This window comes from Pleurodeles waltl, chromosome 9, assembly GCF_031143425.1.
Source record: "Pleurodeles waltl isolate 20211129_DDA chromosome 9, aPleWal1.hap1.20221129, whole genome shotgun sequence".
Taxonomy (NCBI): domain Eukaryota; kingdom Metazoa; phylum Chordata; class Amphibia; order Caudata; family Salamandridae; genus Pleurodeles; species Pleurodeles waltl.
This window is the reverse complement of record NC_090448.1, coordinates 1,141,602,998-1,141,617,903: the sequence shown is the minus strand read 5'-3', so window position 1 is coordinate 1,141,617,903 and position 14,906 is coordinate 1,141,602,998. Positions and strand designations below refer to the sequence as shown.

Genomic DNA, 14,906 nt, shown 5'->3' with positions numbered 1-14,906 from the left:
CGATGTTTTGCCACCTTGGGTGAACACAGGATGTACCCCTTTTGAACCACGGACCCGCTCCGCACGCAAGCACGCCATCGAACTCTGGGACCTGCTCGACACCGCCGCCCCGGACGTAGCCTTCCTGACCGAAACCTGGTGGAACGACTCTTCAGCGCCCGACATCTCCATAGCCATCCCGGACGGCTACAAGATCACCCGCAGAGATCGCGACAACGGAATCGGAGGAGGAATAGCCATCGTCCACAAGTCCACCCTGAAAGTCTAGACCAACGGTGTAAGGAAATGCCTCCTTGGCATGGTTGCCCCCTGACTTTTTGCCTTTGCTGATGCTATGTTTACAATTGAAAGTGTGCTGAGGCCTGCTAACCAGGCCCCAGCACCAGTGTTCTTTCCCTAACCTGTACTTTTGTATCCACAATTGGCAGACCCTGGCATCCAGATAAGTCCCTTGTAACTGGTACTTCTAGTACCAAGGGCCCTGATGCCAAGGAAGGTCTCTAAGGGCTGCAGCATGTCTTATGCCACCCTGGAGACCTCTCACTCAGCACAGACACACTGCTTGCCAGCTTGTGTGTGCTAGTGAGGACAAAACGAGTAAGTCGACATGGCACTCCCCTCAGGGTGCCATGCCAGCCTCTCACTGCCTATGCAGTATAGGTAAGCCACCCCTCTAGCAGGCCTTACAGCCCTAAGGCAGGGTGCACTATACCATAGGTGAGGGTACCAGTGCATGAGCATGGTACCCCTACAGTGTCTAAACAAAACCTTAGACATTGTAAGTGCAGGGTAGCCATAAGAGTATATGGTCTGGGAGTCTGTCAAACACGAACTCCACAGCACCATAATGGCTACACTGAAAACTGGGAAGTTTGGTATCAAACTTCTCAGCACAATAAATGCACACTGATGCCAGTGTACATTTTATTGCAAAATACACCCCAGAGGGCACCTTAGAGGTGCCCCCTGAAACTTAACCGACTGTCTGTGTAGGCTGACTAGTTCCAGCAGCCTGCCACACCAGAGACATGTGGCTGGCCCCATGGGGAGAGTGCCTTTGTCACTCTGAGGCCAGTAACAAAGCCTGCACTGGGTGGAGATGCTAACACCTCCCCCAGGCAGGAGCTGTGACACCTGGCGGTGAGCCTCAAAGGCTCACCCCTTTGTCACAGCCCAGCAGGGCACTCCAGCTTAGTGGAGTTGCCCGCCCCCTCCGGCCACGGCCCCCACTTTTGGCGGCAAGGCTGGAGGGAACAAAGAAAGCAACAAGGAGGAGTCACTGGCCAGTCAGGACAGCCCCTAAGGTGTCCTGAGCTGAGGTGACTCTAACTTTTAGAAATCCTCCATCTTGCAGATGGAGGATTCCCCCAATAGGGTTAGGATTGTGACCCCCTCCCCTTGGGAGGAGGCACAAAGAGGGTGTACCCACCCTCAGGGCTAGTAGCCATTGGCTACTAACCCCCCAGACCTAAACACGCCCTTAAATTTAGTATTTAAGGGCTACCCTGAACCCTAGAAAATTAGATTCCTGCAACTACAAGAAGAAGGACTGCCTAGCTGAAAAACCCCTGCAGAGGAAGACCAGAAGACGACAACTGCCTTGGCTCCAGAAACTCACCGGCCTGTCTCCTGCCTTCCAAAGATCCTGCTCCAGCGACGCCTTCCAAAGGGACCAGCGACCTCGACATCCTCTGAGGACTGCCCCTGCTTCGAAAAGACAAGAAACTCCCGAGGACAGCGGACCTGCTCCAAGAAAAGCTGCAACTTTGTTTCCAGCAGCTTTAAAGAACCCTGCAAGCTCCCCGCAAGAAGCGTGAGACTTGCAACACTGCACCCGGCGACCCCGACTCGGCTGGTGGAGATCCGACACCTCAGGAGGGACCCCAGGACTACTCTGATACTGTGAGTACCAAAACCTGTCCCCCCTGAGCCCCCACAGCGCCGCCTGCAGAGGGAATCCCGAGGCTTCCCCGGACCGCGACTCTTTGAACCTAAAGTCCCGACGCCTGGGAGAGACCCTGCACCCGCAGCCCCCAGGACCTGAAGGACCGGACTTTCACTGGAGAAGTGACCCCCAGGAGTCCCTCTCCCTTGCCCAAGTGGAGGTTTCCCCGAGGAATCCCCCCCTTGCCTGCCTGCAGCGCTGAAGAGATCCCGAGATCTCTCATAGACTAACATTGCGAACCCGACGCCTGTTCCTACACTGCACCCGGCCGCCCCCGCGCTGCTGAGGGTGAAATTTCTGTGTGGACTTGTGTCCCCCCCGGTGCCCTACAAAACCCCCCTGGTCTGCCCTCCGAAGACGCGGGTACTTACCTGCAAGCAGACCGGAACCGGGGCACCCCCTTCTCTCCATTCTAGCCTATGCGTTTTGGGCACCACTTTGAACTCTGCACCTGACCGGCCCTGAGCTGCTGGTGTGGTAACTTTGGGGTTGCTCTGAACCCCCAACGGTGGGCTACCTTGGACCAAGAACTAAGCCCTGTAAGTGTCTTACTTACCTGGTTAACCTAACAAATACTTACCTCCCCTAGGAACTGTGAAAATTGCACTAAGTGTCCACTTTTAAAACAGCTATTTGTCAATAACTTGAAAAGTATACATGCAATTTTTATGATTTGAAGTTCCTAAAGTACTTACCTGCAATACCTTTCGAATGAGATATTACATGTAGAATTTGAACCTGTGGTTCTTAAAATAAACTAAGAAAAGATATTTTTCTATATAAAAACCTATTGGCTGGATTTGTCTCTGAGTGTGTGTACCTCATTTATTGTCTATGTGTATGTACAACAAATGCTTAACACTACTCCTTGGATAAGCCTACTGCTCGACCACACTACCACAAAATAGAGCATTAGTATTATCTATTTTTACCACTATTTTACCTCTAAGGGGAACCCTTGGACTCTGTGCATGCTATTCCTTACTTTGAAATAGCACATACAGAGCCAACTTCCTACATTGGTGGATCAGCGGTGGGGTACAAGACTTTGCATTTGCTGGACTACTCAGCCAATACCTGATCACACGACAAATTCCAAAATTGTCATTAGAAATTGATTTTTGCAATTTGAAAAGTTTTCTAAATTCTTAAAAGACCTGCTAGGGCCTTGTGTTAGATCCTGTTTAGCATTTCTTTTAGAGTTTAAAAGTTTGTAAAAGTTTGAATTAGATTCTAGAACCAGTTGTAGATTCTTAAAAAGTATTCCAACTTTTAGAAGCAAAATGTCTAGCACAGATGTGACTGTGGTGGAACTCGACACCACACCTTACCTCCATCTTAAGATGAGGGAGCTAAGGTCACTCTGTAAAATAAAGAAAATAACAATGGGCCCCAAACCTACCAAAATACAGCTCCAGGAGCTTTTGGCAGAGTTTGAAAAGGCCAACCCCTCTGAGGGTGGCAACTCAGAGGAAGAGGATAGTGACTTGGAGGAAAATTCCCCCCTACCAGTCCTATCTAGGGAGGACAGGGTCCCTCAAACCCTGACTCCTAAAATAATAGTCAGAGATGCTGGTTCCCTCACAGGAGAGACCAACACCTCTGAAATCACTGAGGATAGCCCCAGTGAAGAGGACATCCAGTTAGCCAGGATGGCCAAAAGATTGGCTTTGGAAAGACAGATCCTAGCCATAGAGAGGGAAAGACAAGAGATGGGCCTAGGACCCATCAATGGTGGCAGCAACATAAATAGGGTCAGAGATTCTCCTGACATGTTGAAAATCCCTAAAGGGATTGTAACTAAATATGAAGATGGTGATGACATCACCAAATGGTTCACAGCTTTTGAGAGGGCTTGTGTAACCAGAAAAGTGAACAGATCTCACTGGGGTGCTCTCCTTTGGGAAATGTTCACAGGAAAGTGTAGGGATAGACTCCTCACACTCTCTGGACAAGATGCAGAATCTTATGACCTCATGAAGGGTACCCTGATTGAGGGCTTTGGATTCTCCACTGAGGAGTATAGGATTAGATTCAGGGGGGCTCAAAAATCCTCGAGCCAGACCTGGGTTGACTTTGTAGACTACTCAGTGAAAACACTAGATGGTTGGATTCAAGGCAGTGGTGTAAGTAATTATGATGGGCTGTACAATTTATTTGTGAAAGAACACCTGTTAAGTAATTGTTTCAATGATAAACTGCATCAGCATCTGGTAGACCTAGGACCAATTTCTCCCCAAGAATTGGGAAAGAAGGCGGACCATTGGGTCAAGACAAGGGTGTCCAAGACTTCAACAGGGGGTGACCAAAAGAAAGGGGTCACAAAGACTCCCCAGGGGAAGGGTGATGAGACAACCAAAACTAAAAATAGTAAAGAGTCTTCTACAGGCCCCCAAAAACCTGCACAGGAGGGTGGGCCCAGAGCCTCTTCACAAAACAATGGGTACAAGGGTAAAAACTTTGATCCCAAAAAGGCCTGGTGTCATAGCTGTAAACAGCATGGACACCAAACTGGAGACAAGGCCTGTCCCAAGAAAGGTTCCACTCCAAACTCCCATCCAGGTAACACTGGTATGGCTAGTCTCCAAGTGGGATCAACAGTGTGCCCAGAGCAAATCAGGGTCCACACTGAAGCTACTCTAGTTTCTGAGGGTGGGGTGGATTTAGCCACACTAGCTGTCTGGCCGCCTAACATGCAAAAATACAGACAGCAACTCTTAATTAATGGGACTAGAATAGAGGGCCTGAGGGATACAGGTGCCAGTGTCACCATGGTGACAGAGAAACTGGTTTCCCCTGGCCAATACCTGACTGGAAAAACTTACACAGTCACCAACGCTGACAATCAGAGAAAAGTACATCCCATGGCAATGGTTACTTTAGAATGGGGAGGGGTCAATGGCCTGAAACAGGTGGTGGTCTCCTCAAATATCCCAGTGGACTGTCTGCTTGGAAATGACCTGGAGTCCTCAGCATGGGCTGAGGTAGAACTAAAAACCCATGCAGCAATGCTGGGTATCCCTGAACTGGTGTGTGTGAAAACAAGAGCACAATGCAAGGCACAGGGTGAAAAAGTAGAGCTGGAGTCTGGAAAAATGGCCCAGCCTACCAAGAGAACAGGAAAGTCAGTTGGGAAACCAACTGCAACACAGCAAAAGAAAGGGAACCTCTCTTCTCAGGAAGAAGTTCTGCCCTCTGAGGGAACTGAGCCTTTGGAGCTTGAACCTTACCAGGTTGAGCTCTTAGGCCCAGGGGGACCCTCAAGGGAGGAGCTGTGTAAGGGACAAGAAACCTGTCCCTCTCTTGAAGGCCTTAGGCAGCAAGCTGCTGAAGAGTCCAAAGGCAAGAAAAATGGAACACATAGGGTCTATTGGGAAGATGGACTCCTGTACACTGAGGCCAGAGACCCCAAACCTGGTGCCACTAGGAGAGTGGTAGTGCCTCAGCTGTTCAGAGAGTTCATCCTAACATTGGCCCATGACATTCCCCTTGCTGGACATTTGGGACAAACCAAGACGTGGGAGAGGTTAGTCAACCACTTCTACTGGCCCAATATGTCCACCATGGTTAAGGAGTTTTGCCTCTCCTGCCCCACCTGTCAAGCCAGTGGTAAGACAGGTGGGCATCCAAAGGCCCCCCTCATTCCACTTCCAGTGGTGGGGGTGCCCTTTGAAAGAGTGGGTGTGGACATAGTTGGTCCACTAGAACCTCCCACAGCCTCAGGAAATATGTATATCCTGGTAGTAGTGGATCATGCTACCAGGTATCCTGAAGCTATTCCCCTTAGGTCGACTACTGCCCCTGCAGTAGCCAAGGCCCTCATTGGTATCTTTACCAGAGTGGGTTTCCCTAAGGAGGTGGTGTCTGACAGAGGTACCAACTTCATGTCAGCATACCTAAAGCACATGTGGAATGAGTGTGGAGTGACTTATAAATTCACTACACCTTACCATCCACAAACTAATGGCTTAGTTGAGAGATTCAACAAGACATTAAAGGGCATGATCATGGGGCTCCCAGAAAAACTCAAAAGGAGATGGGATGTCCTCCTGCCATGTCTGCTTTTCGCTTACAGGGAGGTACCACAGAAGGGAGTAGGGTTCTCACCCTTTGAACTTCTGTTTGGTCATCCTGTAAGGGGACCACTTGCCCTTGTTAAAGAAGGCTGGGAGAGACCTCTCCATGAGCCTAAACAGGACATAGTGGACTATGTACTTGGCCTTCGCTCTAGAATGGCAGAGTACATGGAAAAGGCAACCAAAAACCTTGAGGCCAGCCAACAACTCCAGAAGTTTTGGTATGACCAAAAGGCTGCACTGGTTGAGTTCCAACCAGGGCAGAAAGTCTGGGTTCTGGAGCCTGTGGCTCCCAGGGCACTCCAGGACAAATGGAGTGGCCCTTACCCAGTACTAGAAAGGAAGAGTCGGGTCACCTACCTGGTGGACCTGGGCACAAGCAGGAGCCCCAAGAGGGTGATCCATGTGAACCGCCTTAAGCTCTTCCATGACAGGGCTGATGTGAATCTGTTGATGGTAACAGATGAGGATCAGGAGGCAGAGAGTGAACCTCTCCCTGATCTTCTGTCATCAGACCCAAAAGATGGCACAGTAGATGGAGTGATCTACTCAGACACCCTCTCTGGCCAACAGCAAGCTGATTGTAGGAGAGTCCTACAACAGTTTCCTGAACTCTTCTCCTTAACCCCTGGTCAGACACACCTGTGTACCCATGATGTGGACACAGGAGACAGCATGCCTGTCAAAAACAAAATCTTTAGACAGTCTGACCATGTTAAGGAAAGCATCAAGGTGGAAGTCCACAAGATGCTGGAATTGGGAGTAATTGAGCGCTCTGACAGCCCCTGGGCTAGCCCAGTGGTCTTAGTCCCCAAACCTCACACCAAAGATGGAAAGAAAGAGATGAGGTTTTGTGTGGACTACAGAGGGCTCAATTCTGTCACCAAGACAGATGCCCATCCAATTCCAAGAGCTGATGAGCTCATTGATAAATTAGGTGCTGCCAAATTTCTAAGTACCTTTGACTTGACAGCAGGGTACTGGCAAATAAAAATGGCACCTGGAGCAAAAGAAAAGACAGCATTCTCCACACCTGATGGGCATTATCAGTTTACTGTTATGCCCTTTGGTTTAAAGAATGCTCCTGCCACCTTCCAAAGGTTGGTGAATCAAGTCCTTGCTGGCTTGGAGTCCTTTAGCACAGCTTATCTTGATGATATTGCTGTCTTTAGCTCCACCTGGCAGGATCACCTGGTCCACCTGAGGAAGGTTTTGAAGGCTCTGCAATCTGCAGGCCTCTCTATCAAGGCATCCAAATGCCAGATAGGGCAGGGAACTGTGGTTTACTTGGGACACCTTGTAGGTGGAGGCCAAGTTCAGCCACTCCAACCCAAGATCCAGACTATTCTGGACTGGGTAGCTCCAAAAACCCAGACTCAAGTCAGGGCATTCCTTGGCTTGACTGGGTATTACAGGAGGTTTGTGAAGGGATATGGATCCATTGTGACAGCCCTCACTGAACTCACCTCCAAGAAAATGCCCAAGAAAGTGAACTGGACTGTGGAATGCCAACAGGCCTTTGACACCCTGAAACAAGCAATGTGCTCAGCACCAGTTCTAAAAGCTCCAGATTATTCTAAGCAGTTCATTGTGCAGACTGATGCCTCTGAACATGGGATAGGGGCAGTTTTGTCCCAAACAAATGATGATGGCCTTGACCAGCCTGTTGCTTTCATTAGCAGGAGGTTACTCCCCAGGGAGCAGCGTTGGAGTGCCATTGAGAGGGAGGCCTTTGCTGTGGTTTGGTCCCTGAAGAAGCTGAGACCATACCTCTTTGGGACTCACTTCCTAGTTCAAACTGACCACAGACCTCTCAAATGGCTGATGCAAATGAAAGGTGAAAATCCTAAACTGTTGAGGTGGTCCATCTCCCTACAGGGAATGGACTTTATAGTGGAACACAGACCTGGGACTGCCCATGCCAATGCAGATGGCCTTTCCAGGTTCTTCCACTTAGAAAATGAAGACTCTCTTGGGAAAGGTTAGTCTCATCCTCTTTCGTTTGGGGGGGGGTTGTGTAAGGAAATGCCTCCTTGGCATGGTTGCCCCCTGACTTTTTGCCTTTGCTGATGCTATGTTTACAATTGAAAGTGTGCTGAGGCCTGCTAACCAGGCCCCAGCACCAGTGTTCTTTCCCTAACCTGTACTTTTGTATCCACAATTGGCAGACCCTGGCATCCAGATAAGTCCCTTGTAACTGGTACTTCTAGTACCAAGGGCCCTGATGCCAAGGAAGGTCTCTAAGGGCTGCAGCATGTCTTATGCCACCCTGGAGACCTCTCACTCAGCACAGACACACTGCTTGCCAGCTTGTGTGTGCTAGTGAGGACAAAACGAGTAAGTCGACATGGCACTCCCCTCAGGGTGCCATGCCAGCCTCTCACTGCCTATGCAGTATAGGTAAGCCACCCCTCTAGCAGGCCTTACAGCCCTAAGGCAGGGTGCACTATACCATAGGTGAGGGTACCAGTGCATGAGCATGGTACCCCTACAGTGTCTAAACAAAACCTTAGACATTGTAAGTGCAGGGTAGCCATAAGAGTATATGGTCTGGGAGTCTGTCAAACACGAACTCCACAGCACCATAATGGCTACACTGAAAACTGGGAAGTTTGGTATCAAACTTCTCAGCACAATAAATGCACACTGATGCCAGTGTACATTTTATTGTAAAATACACCCCAGAGGGCACCTTAGAGGTGCCCCCTGAAACTTAACCGACTGTCTGTGTAGGCTGACTAGTTCCAGCAGCCTGCCACACCAGAGACATGTGGCTGGCCCCATGGGGAGAGTGCCTTTGTCACTCTGAGGCCAGTAACAAAGCCTGCACTGGGTGGAGATGCTAACACCTCCCCCAGGCAGGAGCTGTGACACCTGGCGGTGAGCCTCAAAGGCTCACCCCTTTGTCACAGCCCAGCAGGGCACTCCAGCTTAGTGGAGTTGCCCGCCCCCTCCAGCCACGGCCCCCACTTTTGGCGGCAAGGCTGGAGGGAACAAAGAAAGCAACAAGGAGGAGTCACTGGCCAGTCAGGACAGCCCCTAAGGTGTCCTGAGCTGAAGTGACTCTAACTTTTAGAAATCCTCCATCTTGCAGATGGAGGATTCCCCCAATAGGGTTAGGATTGTGACCCCCTCCCCTTGGGAGGAGGCACAAAGAGGGTGTACCCACCCTCAGGGCTAGTAGCCATTGGCTACTAACCCCCCAGACCTAAACACGCCCTTAAATTTAGTATTTAAGGGCTACCCTGAACCCTAGAAAATTAGATTCCTGCAACTACAAGAAGAAGGACTGCCTAGCTGAAAAACCCCTGCAGAGGAAGACCAGAAGACGACAACTGCCTTGGCTCCAGAAACTCACCGGCCTGTCTCCTGCCTTCCAAAGATCCTGCTCCAGCGACGCCTTCCAAAGGGACCAGCGACCTCGACATCCTCTGAGGACTGCCCCTGCTTCGAAAAGACAAGAAACTCCAGAGGACAGCGGACCTGCTCCAAGAAAAGCTGCAACTTTGTTTCCAGCAGCTTTAAAGAACCCTGCAAGCTCCCCGCAAGAAGCGTGAGACTTGCAACACTGCACCCGGCGACCCCGACTCGGCTGGTGGAGATCCGACACCTCAGGAGGGACCCCAGGACTACTCTGATACTGTGAGTACCAAAACCTGTCCCCCCTGAGCCCCCACAGCGCCGCCTGCAGAGGGAATCCCGAGGCTTCCCCGGACCGCGACTCTTTGAACCTAAAGTCCCGACGCCTGGGAGAGACCCTGCACCCGCAGCCCCCAGGACCTGAAGGACCGGACTTTCACTGGAGAAGTGACCCCCAGGAGTCCCTCTCCCTTGCCCAAGTGGAGGTTTCCCCGAGGAATCCCCCCCTTGCCTGCCTGCAGCGCTGAAGAGATCCCGAGATCTCTCATAGACTAACATTGCGAACCCGACGCCTGTTCCTACACTGCACCCGGCCGCCCCCGCGCTGCTGAGGGTGAAATTTCTGTGTGGACTTGTGTCCCCCCCGGTGCCCTACAAAACCCCCCTGGTCTGCCCTCCGAAGACGCGGGTACTTACCTGCAAGCAGACCGGAACCGGGGCACCCCCTTCTCTCCATTCTAGCCTATGCGTTTTGGGCACCACTTTGAACTCTGCACCTGACCGGCCCTGAGCTGCTGGTGTGGTAACTTTGGGGTTGCTCTGAACCCCCAACGGTGGGCTACCTTGGACCAAGAACTAAGCCCTGTAAGTGTCTTACTTACCTGGTTAACCTAACAAATACTTACCTCCCCTAGGAACTGTGAAAATTGCACTAAGTGTCCACTTTTAAAACAGCTATTTGTCAATAACTTGAAAAGTATACATGCAATTTTTATGATTTGAAGTTCCTAAAGTACTTACCTGCAATACCTTTCGAATGAGATATTACATGTAGAATTTGAACCTGTGGTTCTTAAAATAAACTAAGAAAAGATATTTTTCTATATAAAAACCTATTGGCTGGATTTGTCTCTGAGTGTGTGTACCTCATTTATTGTCTATGTGTATGTACAACAAATGCTTAACACTACTCCTTGGATAAGCCTACTGCTCGACCACACTACCACAAAATAGAGCATTAGTATTATCTATTTTTACCACTATTTTACCTCTAAGGGGAACCCTTGGACTCTGTGCATGCTATTCCTTACTTTGAAATAGCACATACAGAGCCAACTTCCTACAAACGGTACTCAAAGTACGGCCCGCGGGCCGCCAGCGGCCCCACGGACCTAGCTTGGCGGCCCGCGAGACGCACACCAAACGCCATATCATAATGGCAGCAGTATGTAAACATAGAAGAGGACCGCGGGAGCATGCTCCCGCGGCCCTCCTCTATGTTTACATACGGCGGCCATTGTTTATGGCGTTGCCCTGACGATCCTGGAAGCCAAAGCCCCATAAAAGTCAGCGCTTGCAGCTAACTTTTATGGGGCTTTGGTCGTCTGCTTCCTGTCACCGGCTCCACGTCTGCTGCCCGCCTGCCTGCCTGCCTGCCTGCTGTTCCACATTTGTGGCATCTTTACAGTGCTTTGAGTCAGGTAAGGCTCTTTGGTTATTTATTTATTTGTTTTTAATGTAGTGTGTGTTACTGGGGTAGGCGTGAGAGCAGATTGCGCTGTGTGTGCGCGCTGTGTGTGTGTGTTACTGGGGTAGGGGTGAGAGCAGATGGCGCTTTGTGTGTGCGCGCTGTGTGTGTTACTGGGGTAGGGGTGAGAGCAGATGGCGCTGTATGTGTGCGCGCTGTGTGTGTTACTGGGGTAGGGGTGAGAGCAGATGGCGCTGTGTGTGTTACTGGGGTAGGGGTGAGAGCAGATGGCGCTGTGTGTGTGCGCTGTGTGTGTGTGTTACTGGGGTGGGGTGAGAGCAGATGGCGCTGTGTGCAGATGGCGCTGTGTGTGTTACTGGGGTAGGGGTGGGAGCAGATGGCGCTGTGTGCAGATGGCGCAGTGTGTGTTACTGGGGTAGGGGTGAGAGCAGATGGCGCTGTGTGTGTTACTGGGGTAGGGGTGAGAGCAGATGGCGCTGTGTGTGTTACTGGGGTAGGGGTGAGAGCAGATGGCGCTGTGTACAGATGGCGCTGTGTGTGTTACTGAGGTAGGGGTGAGAGCAGATGGTGCTGTGTGTGTTACTGGGGTAGGGGTGAGAGCAGATGGCGATGTTTTGAAAAAGGGGGTGGGGTGGTTGTTCCCCCTCTAAGCCCCGCCCCCTCTAAGCCCCGCCCCCGCTGTCACTTCAGTGCGGCCCTCGGCCGCAAACCATACTGCAATTTTGGCCCCCGAGAAAAAGTTTGTGAGTACCCATGGTCTAGACCCACACGGACGACACCCTCAAGACCGCTGAGCACCTGCACTTCCGAATCCACACCGACCCCAACACCACCCTCAGAGGAACGCTCGTCTACAGATCCACCCCGGGCACCGTTCAGCGACTCCATCGCCGACCTCGCCAGCACCCACGCACTCACCTCCACGGACTACATCCTCCTCGGGGACCTAAACTTCCACCTTGAGAACAACAATGACACCAACTCCACCACTCTGATCCTCAGCCTCAGACAACTCTTCACCGCACCCACCCACGCCGCCGGCCACACGCGTGACCCCATCTTCTCCACAAGCACCCAAGTCGCCTTCAACCACACCACTGAACTCCACTGGACCGACCACCACTGCATCCACTTCACCTTCAAGAAACAAACCAAGCACCACCGCACCCAACAACTGCCCCGTTGCTGCTGGAGCAAAGTCACCGAAGATCAGCTCACCAGCACCCTTGCCCAGAACCCGCCAACTGACCCCACCCACCCAGACAACGCCCCTCACAACCTCAGACAGTGGATCAACGACTACGACAACCTCCTCGCACCACTCAAGAAGCCCACCAACAACCAAGCCAGCAAGAAAGCAACCTGGTTCACCGACGAGCTCCAAAACTCCAAGCGCAACTGCCGGAAACTAATGAAAATATGGCTCCACGAACAAACACCTGACAACTATGCAACTCACAAGGACGCCACCCGCAGGCATCACCAACTCATCAGACAAGCCAAGAAATCCTCCTTCAAAGACCGCCTGGATAACAACGCACACGACAGCAAAGAGCTCTTCAGCATCGTGAAGGAACTCTCCAACCCCAGCGCCAACAACAACGGCATCCCACCCTCTCAAGAAATGTGCGACTCACTGGCCACTTTGTTCCACCCCAAGATCACCGACATCCACGACAGCTTCAACACCACGTCCACCCCGACCACACCAGACCCCACCTCCGGGAACACCAACCGCCTGACCTCATGGACCAACGTCAAAGACGACGAAACACGCAAGATCATGAACTCCATCCACTCAGGATCACCGTCAGACCCATGCCCGCACCACGTATACAACAAAGCCGATGCAACCATCGCACCCGATCTACGGAAGGTTATCAACATCTCCTTCGAAACAGCGACTTTCCCGGAAAGCTGGAAGCACGCCAAAATCAACACCCTCCTCAAGAAGCCCAAGGCCGACCCCTAGGACCTCAAGAACTTCCGGCCCATCTCCCTACTCCCGTTCCCGGCGAAGGTCATCGAGAAAATCGTCAACACGCAACTGACCTGCCACCTCGAAGCCAACAACATCCTGGACCCTTCCCAATCCGGATTCAGACGAAACCACAGCACCAAGACTGTCCTCCTCGCCGCCACAGACGACATCAGACACCAACTCGACAATGGCGAAACATCTGCCCTCATCCTTACGGACCTGTCATCCGCCTTCGACACAGTCTGCCACTGCACTCTGAAAACACGCCTCCATGAAGCCGGTATCCAAGAAAAGGCCCTCGACTGGACCACATCCTTCCTCTCCGGCAGAACCCAGAGAGTCCGCCTCCCCCCCTACCAATCCGAAGCCACCGACATCATCTGCGGCGTACCCCAGGGCTCTTCCCTCAGCCCGACGCTGTTCAATATATACATGGCCCCCCTCGCACAAGTGGCCCGCCAACACAACCTCAACATCATCTCCTACTCCGACGACACCCAACTCATCCTCTCCCTAACCAAGGACCCGCACACCGCCAAAACCAACCTCCACGAGGGACTGAAGGCCGTCGCCGACTGGATGAGAAGCAGCTGTCTGAAACTGAACTCGGACAAGATGGAGGTCCTCATCCTCGGGTCCACTCCCTCCACCTGGGAAGACGCATGGTGGCCAACCTCGCTGGGAACCCCACCGACACCGACCAACCACACATGCAACCTTGGATTCGTCCTCGACTCCTCCCTTTCCATGTCTAAACAGGTCAACGCTATCTCTTCCTCTTGCTACAACACCCTCTGTATGCTCCGCAGGATCTACAAGTGGATCCCGACCGAAACAAGAAGAACAGTGACACAGGCCCTCGTTAGCAGCAGGCTAGACTACGGCAACGCACTCTACGCAGGGATCCCGGCCAAGCACCTGCAACGCCTACTACGCATCCAAAACGCCTCCGCCCGACTAATCCTGAATGTGCCCCTCTGCAGCCACATCACCCCCCCACCTGAGAGACCTTCACTGGCTTCCTGTCGACAAGAGGATCACCTTCAAGCTCCTCACCCACGCACACAAAGCACTCCACAACGCCGGACTAGCCTTCCTGAACAACAGACTCCGCGTCACCACCCCCACCCGACAGCTCCGCTCCGCAAACCTCGCCCTCGCCGTCGTTCCCCGCATCCAACGTAAGACCTCCGGTGGCAGATCCTTCTCCTACCTCGCCGCCAAGACCTGGAACAACCTCCCGACCAGCCTACGTCAAACCCAAGACCTGCTCACCTTCAGAAGACGCCTCAAGACCTGGCTCTTCGAGCAATAGCAGCATCCCCCCTAACCCCCCCCCACCCCCCACCCCCAGCGCCATGAGACCCTCGCAGGTAAGTAGAGCGCTTTATAAATACAATGATTGATTGATTAGTTGAACACTTGACACTTCTAGAGTCAGGCTATTCAGGTTGGTTAACAGTCATTCTTTTACTGATTTTTGACATTTTAATCTTCCTGCAGTTGATGCATGTGAGGCGATGGGTTCTGCCCATCTAATCCGCTCGGATTTTCTTCTTTTTGATCACATGGTTTTTGGTGTTTTTCTTTAGGGAAGTCTCATAGCTGGTGACTCACCCACGGTAAACACATGGTAAATGGACTGTATGTGTTTATTACCAGTGTCCGCCTTTTACGATAAGGCGGCTGCGACGCAGCAAGGGTAAGGGGCACATGGCTGGTTACACGTGAACACATGCACATGTATGGGGGCTGGATGTGCAAGACTCCTGCCGTGCGGAGCCCTGTAACTCTGCACAGGTAGCCTGGCGCAGAGGGGACTCTGCAGGATTGGAT

The 14,906-nt window shown here is 51.9% G+C and overlaps 1 protein-coding gene across 1 annotated transcript in view; it reads left to right on the top strand.

Annotated features, from left to right (window-relative positions):
* Window positions 1-14,906, top strand: part of PSEN1 (presenilin 1) — a 159,687-nt gene that overhangs the window by 105,363 nt on the left and 39,418 nt on the right. The gene's annotated exons all lie outside the window — the stretch shown is intronic.